We start from the raw sequence: 12,379 nt of genomic DNA, 5'->3' as shown, positions 1-12,379 counted from the left end.
TTGTGAATATGTCTCTTCTCACACCCCCTTCCCAACCCTAACTCCTCTGAAAGAGTGCCTACTTTTCAACAGATTTTTGAAAGAGGTTTATGACTCAAAAAAATTGAGAGGAATTAAGTGGAATGAGAGTGGAAAACAGCCGATGATAAATCCCAAGGAAAACTAACTTTTTTTATGAGTTGAAGGACAAAGAGAAATCATGATGGAGACTTGCAATAATGATAATTATAAGAGAAGAACAAGAACATAAGGATATTAGGAAAGTCAAGGATATAAAGGTGGAGAAAACTTCAAGAAAAAGAAATCATCAAAAGCATGAAATTCTGCAGGAAGGTCCACTAAAAGAAATTTTCCCGCAAAGCAGAGAATAAGAATAATTTAAGCCTATGTTCCAGCAAACAGATATCAATCTTCATTGGTCAAGAAAAATAAAAAGGCAAAGTGAAGGGGATGTAAAATGCCTATTTATTTAAAAAATATCCTGTCCTGCCCTGATATTTTATTCTTTTTTTTCTGAAGATATAGAAACTCTGGAAAGTATCCAGCTAGACTAGCGGCCCATGACAGGGAGCCAAAGTTCAGAGGACTTTCAGATGGGAAATGTTTATTGGAGGCTGTCACATAGTAACATGTACTTTGTGTAGTGAAAGCATGTGACAGCTTCCAATAAGCATTTCTTATAAAGATGTTAAGTAACTGGTCACTATACTATGCACATGTTACTCTATACATATTACTAAGTACAGTCTCCTAAAAGCCAGAAAGTGACTGAGCCAGAATATAAACCTAGGCAGTTTGCCTCTAGATGTATATTATTAACACCTGAACCATTTCTTCTTCATTAAAGGAATTACTAGATGTTATGTTACTAATCCAGTACCTATCTGGTTTGCTTTCTGATTGCTTTCCAAGGCTTTTCTGTGGAAAGCGATATTTCAAACAGTATAATGCTGGGACATACAAATGTCTGAAGTATTTTCTCCTGGATGCCTAAGTCAAGAGTCTCATAGGGTTTGGAGGAGGAGGCAATGAGCAAAGCTGTAATGCAGGGAACCAGTGTTTAGGCAGTGGGCCTTCGATTCACTCCTCAGGACCGATTGATTCAGAAAAGTATTCCCCCAATTCAGGATTGAGTTACCCTGGAGATTAGTTAGGAAAGTTAGTCCTAAGATTACAACAGAAATTTCATTACTGATTTCAGGTATCCAATTAGATTTTATTTCATTTCATTTCATTTTTGCATTTTCCTGTCTTCTCCCAGTGTCCCGTAGGCTCCTGCTACTGTGTACATTCTCTTCACAACACCACATTTAGTCTTTATGATTTATACACATTGAGAAGTCGTCTCTAGTATCTTTAATGTCCTGAGTCATGCTGTGGTGTGGAAACTATAACTATGACAAAGAACAGATGATCTGTGATTCAGGGATTTCTGCCAAAAGGACACAAAATAAAGCCCTTTCATGAACATAATGAAGGGGGAAAAAAAGGGAGAGAGAGAAAGAAAGCTTTGTTATCAAGCCACCCAATTTCTTGACTACCTGTGAATCAGTTTCAACAGAGGGGGTGCTCACTTCCTTCCCTGTATAGTGAGAAATTTTTTATGTCCAAGGTAAGAACCCAAAGAAGAACTAAATAGGCTTTTCTCTACACTAGGTTCAGACAGAATCCCTGGAGATATTTCTGCGATTGAATGAAGATGTTCAGACAGCCTGGCAGAACATATTTTCTCTTTTATTTAAAGTGAAAATTGAAATTAATGAACTTCACATTGTTTCATGTTCATGCATAGTCTCTCATATTTTGAAGTCTCTACTGGAAACCACAAAAACCTTGGTAATAAGAGAGAGATTTGGCACATATCATTAAAATGTTCATTTTCAGACAAACTCTTCTCTTGTCAAGCCAACATTGTCCATAAATCTAGTTCACCAATTTTGGTTTTATTATTATTATTTTCTTATTATCCAGTCATCAGTGAAAAAAGAAGCAGCAGGAGAGAAAATGAAGAGAAGTAAGGGACCTAAATTATCCATACTTTTAATGTTTAGTGATGTCTCATGATTAAATGAAATAACTTGTGCCAGGGCTTTGAAAAAACCATAGCACTCAGTAAATGTCTTATATTATCATAATTCGTGATTACTATCACAAAGGGTGATATTATTGTGATTTTTTTTTGTTCCCCTCCTACATTTCAAAAGTAAAGTTAAAAAAAGAGAGACAATGTGATTCAGTGGAAAGAGAACTGACCTGAGAATACAGAGGATTTAGTTTCAACTTTGTTATGGATTTCATGAATTTGAGCAATACTGCCATTTTTATTTGATTTTACTTCATAGCAATGAAATATTTCTTAACTTTCAATAAGAAACTAAGAAGACACTATGAATAATATAAATGAGTTTATTCTATGGAAATAATCCTCTTAAAGTAACAAGTCCTAGCAAAAATCAGTGAGAAGTCCTTAAGATATTTTCCAGTTATATTGGACATTTACAAATGGCCAAGGGGCTGACCAGTGCTCATTTTAAGATATTTAAAGCATGAATTATTCAAACATTGAGGCAGTCATAGTAACGAAAACACATTTATTATTACTCAATCTTATCACAACTTAATATTTTACCATACATGCTTTAAAGCATTCTTTTAGGTAACATCTTAGATAAAACAAAAGTCTCTCTGATTCTGGAACTAGCTTTTTTTCCCCCCTTAACATTCTTTTTCTCTGATTTATCCATAGTACATAGTTCATGCATTTTAATTTCTCTATAGTATTCCATTGTATAAGTATATAAAAATGTTTATCTATCCTTTTAATGAACCTTTAGGTTGCTGCCTAAATCTTCAGTATTACAAACAATGCTGTACAATATTAGTTTTGTACATATCTCCTTGTGCGTAAATGTGAGAATTTCTCTAGGATTCATACCTATCAGAATTTCTGGGTTGACAGGTACATCTTTAAATTAACTACATATTGTCAAATCGTTCGCCACAAAATCTGTACCTGTTCCAAATTCCAGTATCTTTATGGGACAGTTTCTATTGCTCCATGTCTGTGATAATATTTGCATCAACCGACTAATTATTTGCCATACTGGGGGTGGTGGTATAAGTGGGAAGCAGGGAAATGACATTCTATTTTTTATTTAATTTCCATTTCTTTGATTACTAATGAGATTAAGCATTTTTGAATATGATAATTGACATTTGGTTTTTCTCTGCTGTGAATTGCTTTGGTTATAACATTTGCCCATATTTCTATTGGATTTTTTCTTTGTATTGATTTGAGTTGCAGTGACTTTTTTCCCCCATTTTTTTATTGTGGTAAAATACACAAGCAAAAAGTTTATCATGGTAACCATTTTTAAGTGTGCAGTTCAGTGAATGTGTGAAATACATTCATAATGTGCTACCATCACCACCATCCATCTCCAGAACTCTTCACATCTTGTAAATAAACAATAATTCCTCATTGTCCCCTTCCCACAAGCTCCTGGCAACCACCTTTCTACTTTCCGTCTGTGTAATTTTGACAACTCAAAGTACTTCATATGAAAGGAATCCTGCCATTTGTGACAACATGGATGGACCCTGAGGGCATTATGCTAAGTGAGATAAATCAGACAGAGAAAGACAAGTACCACGTGGTATCACTTATATGTGGAATCTAAATAAGCCAAACTAGTAAAAACAGGGAGTAGAATGATGGTTACCAGGGGCTGGGGGCTGAGGGGGCAGGGTACAAACTTGCAACTAATAGATTAAAAAGGTCCTGGAGATTTAATTGTTGGAGGTCACTGAGAGGATGTGACTGTGGGTTGACCCTCGAGTTGGACCCGAACAATAGAAGGCTCCTCTCCTTGGAATGCATGTTCCTCTTACTGTTTCCATACTAGCAGCATTTCAAGGATGTAGCCTTGAGAGAGTAAGGTGTTGTTGAGACCATCTGGACTGAATATTTGACTGAACCCAATTAAGGCCCCTATATAAACTTTTAAGATTCTGGTGGGTGGGCGCGGAGATCTACTCATCTTGCAGCCGCCCGAGACAAGCCTTGTATATAAGTTCCCTTGCTTATTAAACCTTCCACCTACCAATCTGGAGTGGTCTGCCTCTCTCTTCAGTCTCTCCTTGCCCTCTGTGTGCAGGGGCCAGTTTCACCTGAGGTTCTGAGCCAACACTAACGCACAGCACAGTGATCATAGTCAACAATACTGTATTATAAAATTCATTGTTGCTAAGAGACTAGATCTTAATTGTTCTCACTACAAAAAAGAAGTGATAATTACATGATGTGATAGAGGTGTTAGCTAACGCTATAGTGGTAATCATATTGCAATATATAAATGATTCAAATCAACATGCTGTACACGTTAAACTTACACAATGTTACATGTCAATTATATCTCAGTAAAAAAGAAAAGGGAAAAAAACAAGAGGAATCATACAGCATTTGTCGTTTTGTGACTGGCTTATTTCACTTAATGTAATATTCTCAAAGATATATAAGCATATGTAAGAATGTCCTTCCTTTTAAGGCTGACTAATAGTTCATTGTGTATATGTATATACACAATGTATATATATATATACACACACACACATCACATTTTGTTTATCCACTCATCCCTCGTGGACACTTAGGTTGCTTTCACACTTCAGCTATTATGAATAACGCAGCTAGGAACATGGGTGTACAAATATATCTTTTTGAGACCCTGCTTTCAATTCTTTTGAGTATACACCCAGAAGTGAAACTTCTGGATCATATGGTAATTCTATTTTTTAATTTTTTGAGGAACTGCCACACTGTTTTCCACAGTGGCTGTATCATTTTACATTCCCACCAACAGTGCACAAGGGTTCCCATTTCTTTACTTCCTTGCCAATACTTGTTATTTTCTTTTTTGAGAGTAGCCATCCTGACAGGTGTGAGGTGGTATCTCATTGTAGTTTTGGTCTGAATTTCCCTAATGATTAGTGATGTTGAGTATCTTTTCATGCGCTTATTAGCTATTTTTGTATTTTTTTTTGGAGAAATGGCTATTCAAGTCCTTTGCCCATTTTTTAATTGGGTTGTTTGTTTTTTGTTGTTACTGAGTTTTAGTTCTCTCTATGTTATAGATATTAATTCCTTATCAGATATATTTGCAAATATTTTCTCCCATTCTGTGGATTGCCTTTTTACTCTGTTGATAGAGTATTTTAATGCACAAAATTTTTAAATTTTCATTAAGTCCAATTTATCTATTTTTTATTTTGTTCCCTGTGCCTTTGGAGTCATTTTGAAGAAATCATTGGCAAATCCAATATTCTGAAGTTTTTGCTCTATGTTTTCTTCTAAGAGTTTTAGGCCTTACATTTAGGTCTTTTGTCCATTTTGAGTTAATTTTTGTATATACTGTTAGATGATGGTCCAACTTCATTCTTTTGCATGTGGATATCCAGTTTTCCCAGTACCATTTGTTGAGAAGACTGTCCTTTCCCCAGTAAATGGTCTTGGCATTCTTTTCAAAAATCATTTGATGGTATATGCAAGGATTTATTTCTGGGCTCTCTATTCTATTCCATTGGTCTATATATTTGTCTTTATGCCAATACCAAACTGTTTCTATTATGTGGATTTGCAATAGTTTTGAAATCAGGAAATAGGATGCCTCTAGCTTTGTTCTTTCTTAAGAGTTCTTTGGCTATCTGGGGTCCCTTGAGATTTCATATGAATTTTAGGATGAGTTTTTTTATTTTTGCAAACAACATCATTGGGATTTTGATAGGGATTGCATTGAACCTATAGATCACTTTGGGTAGTATTGACATCTTAAGTTTTCCAAATCATGAACATGGGATGTGTTTCCACTTATTTATGTCTTCTTTAGTTTCTTTCAGTAATGTTTTGTGGTTTTAATTATGCAAGTCTTTCACCTCCTTGGTTAATTCCTAAGAATTTTATTCTTTTCAATGATATTGAAAATGGCACTGTTTTCTTAATTTTCTTTTCACGTTGTTCATTGTTAGTATATAGATATGTAACTGATTTTTGTGCGTTGACTTTGTATCCTGCTCCTTTTCTGAATTCATCTATTCAAAAATTGTTCAAACAAGTTTTTGTGGAATCTTTAGCATTTTCTACACGTATTATCCCATCATCTGCAAACAGATAATTTAATTTCTTCCTTTCCAATTTGGATACCATTTATTTTCTTTTCTTGCCTAATTGCTCTGGCTAGAACTTCCAATAGTATGTTAAATAGAAGTGGTGGAAGCAGGCATCCTTGTCTTATTCGTGATCTCAGAGGAAAAGCTTTCAGTCTTTCACCACTGAGTAGGATGTTTACTGAGAGTTTTCCATACATGACTTTATTATGTTGAATTTTGTTTTCTTCTATCCGTAGTTTGTTGAGTGTTTTTTTATTATGAAAGGGTGTTGAATTTTGTGAAATGCTTTTTCTACAGTCAACTGAGATTATTGTTTTTTTCTTCATTTTGTTATTGTGGTGTATTATATTGATCAATTTTCGTATGTTGAACTATCATGTATCACAGGAATAAATTCCACTTGGTCATGGTGTATAATCCTTTTAGTATGCTGTTGAATTTGGTTTGCTATTTTGTTGAGGATTTTTCATCAATATGCGTAAAGGATATTTACTTGTAGTTTTCTTTTCTTGTAGTTTCTTTGTCTGGCTTTACCAGTGATTTTAATATCTTCTTTTGTACAGTATCTGTTCAAGTCTTTTGCCTATTTAAAAAAAGTTGTGCATCTTTCCTTTTCACATTGTTTTGTATGCATTATTTATATACCCTGAATACACGTCTTTTGACAAATATATGTGTTATAAATTTCTGCTGCCAATCTTTCCTCTTTAGTATATTAAGTGATATGATTCAATGAATGAAAACTTTTTTCTTTTGTAGTGATTTTTATGTCCCATTAAAAAAAACATTTGCCTATTCCAATGTTATGAAGATATTCTCCTATGTTTTTTCAAGAATGTTGATTCTTTTACCTTTTACCTTATGACCTATAACCAATTTTGAATTAATTTTTGTGTGTGGTGTCAGGGAGGGGTCAAGTTTCTTATTTTCTATATAAATATCCAGTGGACTCAGCTTAATTTTTTGAAAAGACTGCCCTTTCTCCTATGATTGGTAATGGAGCCTTTGTTTTAAGTCAAGTAACAAAGCATGTGGAAATTTTGTTTCAGGATACTATTCTCTTCCATTAGTCTCTTTGTCTATTCTTGCACCAATTGGACTTAATTAATCCTTGTATCAACCTCATTGAATAAATTACTTTAGCTTAAAATAGCCTCATTATAATACAGAGAAAATACAAATTTTCTTCTTCTTTGAGATTATCTTGGCTACTTTTGAGTCTCACATTTCCTTATGCATTTTAGAATTTGTTAATTTTCACAAAAAAACCCAGTTTGGATTATGATCAAAGTAGCAATGACTCTAGGTCAATTTGGAACAAGTAGACATCTTAAAACCTATTGAATATTCCAATCCATGAGCATAGTATACCACTCCATTTATTTGTATCTTTTTATATTTCTCACAGAAATATTATATAGTTTTCAGTGTAGAAGTCTTTAATTAGATGCATTCTTAGATATTTAATATTATTTGGTGCTATTGTAAATGGCAATTTAGAATTTTACTTTTCCACTCATTTACTGCTAGGTATTAAAAAAAAAGGATTCTTTAATATTGACTTTGTATACAGCGATCCTGAAAAATAATTACAGTAATTTCTTATTTTCCAATCTTAACATGTTTTTCTCTTGTCTTTATTTCTTTTGCTTGCACTGACTAAAACCTTCAGTACGAAGTTGAGTGGAAGTGTTATATTAGACACTATTGTCTTTTCCCATATTCAGATCAAAATTGTTCAACATTTCATCATTAAGTATTATGTTAGTTGTAGATTTCTTAGAGATAAACTTTGTCAGAATAAGGATTTCCTGTCTGCTCCCATTTTTCTGAGGATTTTTATCGTGATTCAATATTGAATTCTATGAAGTATATTTTCTGCATCTATTGTTATGATCATATTTTCTCTTTAAATCAGCTAATGTGAAATAGAACATTGATTTTTTAAAAATATGAATCCAATATTACAATTCTGGAATAAATCCCACTTAGTCATGATAAATGCTAATGTTTTGTTTTAACAATACTCATGAGAATTATTTGTCTCTAATTTCCCATTCTTGTAATGTTTTGTTAGATTTTGGTATCAATGTTATGCTAGCCTCACAAAATTAGGTGAGAAGTGTATCCTCTTTTTCTATTTTCTGAAATAATTTGTATAAAATTAATATTATTTCATCATTAAGTGCTTGGAAGAATTCATCAGTGAAAGTCATTTGGGATAGGAGATTTCCTTGTGGGAAGGTTTTTAATTGCAGACAAAATTTCTTTAAGAAATAATGGATGCACATATAAATCAAAAAAATAGAATCCAGAATCCAGATATACACTCAAAATATAGTCAAGCTATTTTTGATAGAGCTCATAAGCGAATTTAATAGAGATAGGATAGAGTTTTTAACAAATGATCCTGGAACCTATGGATATACATAAGGAAAAAATAAACTTCACACCACTCATAAAAATTAACTCTAAATTAATCACAGACCTAAACACAAAAGCTAAAATTATAAAAGTTCTGGAAGAAAACATTGGAGAAAATAATTGTGTCAAAAGTAGGTAAATATTTCATACATGGGGCATAAAATTGACAAACCATCAAAAATTGGTAAACTGGACTGTATAAAACTTAAAAATTTCTAATTTTCAAAAGATACTTTTAATAAAATGAAACTGCCAGCCATAAAGAGGAAAACATATTTGCAATATATCTGACCAAATAAACCTGTATCAGAACACTTCAAAAACCTTTACAAGTCAATAATGAGAACATAACAGGCAATTCACAAAAGAAGATATACTAATGACCAAAGAGCTCGTGAAAAGGTGTTCAACGTCATTAGTCATCAGGGAAATGCCAAATAAACTACAATGAAATACCACTACCAGTCACTTGAATGGCTAAAATTAAAAATAATACCAAGGATAAATAGAAAAACCTGAATGCTTTCAGAGAAAAATTATCTGGCAAATTATATTTCCTTTCATCTCCACGTAAGACCAAGGTTTTTAACTTGTTCCTCATTGTATTTCTAGCACCTAGCAGAGGGTATGACATGCAATAATAGACTCTCAATAGATAAAAATAAGTGAGTGAGAGGAGTGACATTAACAAGATGGCAGAGTAGGAGATATCAGCCTTTGTCTCCCCACAAAAACAATTTGACAGCTATCTAAGAACGAAAATGGCCCTGGGAGGGCTCAAGAGTCCAACTAAGAACGTACAGCAACGAAGTAGAGACTAAAATGAAGAATAATGACACAGAAAAGATTGCTGAGGGTATTGGCTGAGCAGAGACATATGGGGATGGCTAGGAACATAGAAAAAGGATGATGGCTATCAGTATTAGCCATATGGCAGGTGCCTGCCTGTGCTCTTGACCCTGGCTACATGTCTGGTCTGCAAGTGCCCGCATCTCAGTCACTAAAGCCACTATCACTGTGGGTTAGCTAGTGACATGGATCCCAGAGCCTCTGTTGCTCTTTGAGCACCTCCATTTCAGACTCCAGCTCCGTGGATGATTCATAGGTACCCACCATTGTGAGGGTGCTGGCAAGTTAGATCTGATTCCAAGAGGGATCCCCTTGGCTATGACATCTCCCTGTGGGAGAAAAATAATCAAGAGGTTCCCAGCAGCGTTCATCACTGAAGACCTCACTGCCACAGTGGACACCCACAGCCTTGGCTGCTGAGGACTCCTGCAATGTTCACTGACTCTGACCTCAGCTGATGGAGTTACATGGAGATTACACCATTGAGCACCGCCCCAGAGCCAGAACTACCATACGCCACCCAGCCAGCACCTTTGCACTCAACCACAGATGAAGGTCTTCCCTCACCAAAGCCACTCTATAAAGTCTGAAAGAGGTGACTGCTCCATCAAATGCACAGACATCAACACAAGGATACAAGAAATATGAAAAACTAAAGAAACACAATACTACCAAACGAACACAATTTTGCAGTAACTGACCCCAAAGAAATGGAGATCTATGAATTGTCTGACAAAAAATTAAAAATAATTTATTTAAGGAAGCTCCGTGAGCTACAAGAGAACACAAACAGACAAGTCAACAAAATCAGGAAAGGATACACGAACAAAATGAGAAGTTCAGCAGAGAGATTCTTAAGAAAGAACCAAATAGAAATTCTGGAACTGAAGAATACAATGAATTAAATAAAAAATGCAGTAGAGGACATTAATATTAGACTTGATTAGGCAGAAGAAAGAATCTGTGAGCTCGAAAATAGGTCATTTGGATTTATCAAGTCAGAGAAGAAAAAAGAAAAAAAATTAAAAAGTGAAGAAAGCCTACATAAATTATGGGACACCATCAAGTGGAACAATGATTCACATTATGGGAGTTCCAGAAGGAGAAGAGAGAAACAAAGGGGAAGAAGGCTTATTTAAAGAAATAATGTCTGAAAATTTCCCAAATCTGGGGAAAGATATGGACAACCAGGTACATGAAATTCATAAGTCTGCATACAGCTTCAACCAAAGATGACTTCACCAAGACACATTATAATAAATCTGTAAAAATTAAATACAAAGAAAACATTTTAAAAGCAGAAAGAGAAGAGAAACTCATCTCTTACAAGAGAACTCCCATAAGGTTATCAGTGAATTTCTCAACAGAAACTTTGCAGGGCAGGAAGCAGTGGGATGATATATTCAAAGTGCTGAGAGAAAAAAACTGCCAACCAAGAATACTTTATCAAGAAGAGTTGTCCTTCATAAATCGAGGAGAAAGAAATACATTCCAAGACAAGTAAAAGCTAAGGGAGTTCATCACGGCTAGACCTGCCTTACAAGAAATGACAAAGGGAGTTCTTCAAGCTGAAATGCAAGGACACTAATTTGTAATATAAAAACACATGAAAGTATAAAACTCACTGTAAAGTATATAGTCAAATGCAGAATACTTTAATATTGTAATGGTGTATAAATCACTTAACTCCAGTATAAAGGTTAAAAGACAAAAGTATTAAAAATAACTATAGCTACAATAATTTGTTAATGGATACACAATATAAAAATATGTAAATTGTGACATCAAAACCATAAAATGTATGAAGGGACAGTAAAAGGGTACAATTTGTATGCAATTGAAGTTATTTTCAGCTTAAAATATACTGTTATAGCTACAAGATATTATATGTAAGCCTCGTGGTAACCACAAAAACCTATAGGTGATACAAAAAAGATAGAGAGAAAGGAATCAAAGCATACTACTGTGGAAAATCATCAAATTACAAAGGAAGATAGCACCAGAGGAAGAAAGGAACAAAGGAAATACACAATAGCCAGCAAACAGTTAACAAGATGGCCATAATAAATCCATACCTATCAATAATTACTTTAAGTGTAATGAACTAAATTCTCCAATCAAAAGACATAGAGTGACTGAGTAGGTTAAAAAAAAAAGACAAGACCCAACTATATGTTGCCTACAAGAGACTCACTTCAGCTTTAAGTACACGCATAGGCTAAAAGTGAAGGGATGGAAAAAAATATTCCATGCAAGTGGAAACCAAGAGATAGCAGGAGTAGCTATACTTATATCAGACAAAATAAACTTTAAGCCAAAGACTGTAACAAGAGACAAAGAAGGCCATTATAAAGGGGTCAATTCATCAAGTGAACATAATGATTGTAAACATATATGCACCCAACAGTGGAACATCTAAATATACTAAGCAAATATTAACAGATTTGATGACAGAAATAGACAACAATGCAATAATAGTAGAGGACTTCAATGTCCCACTTTCAACAATGGATACATCATCTAGACAGAAAATCATAAGAAAATATTGGATTTGAACTACACATTAGATCAAATGGACCTAACAGATATATGCAGAACATCCTATCCAACAGCAGCAAACTACGCATTCTTCTCAAGAATTCTTCACACAGAACATTCTCCAGAATAGATCATAGTTCATGTTACATCACAAAGCAAGTCTTAACAAATTTAAGAAAATTAAAATCATATTAAGTATCTTTTCTGAGCACAATGGCATGAAACCAGAAATCAGAGAAAAGCTGAAGAATTCGCAAATACCTGGCAATTAAACAACACACTCTTGGACAACCAATGGATCAAGGAAGAAATCAAAAAGGAAATCAAAAAATATCTTGAGACAAATGAAAATGGAAACACAACATATTAAAACTTATGGGATGCAACGAAAACAGTTCTAAGA

Source organism: Diceros bicornis, chromosome 21 (assembly GCF_020826845.1).
Source record: "Diceros bicornis minor isolate mBicDic1 chromosome 21, mDicBic1.mat.cur, whole genome shotgun sequence".
NCBI classification, from domain to species: domain Eukaryota; kingdom Metazoa; phylum Chordata; class Mammalia; order Perissodactyla; family Rhinocerotidae; genus Diceros; species Diceros bicornis.
Note: the sequence above shows the minus strand (reverse complement) of the source record.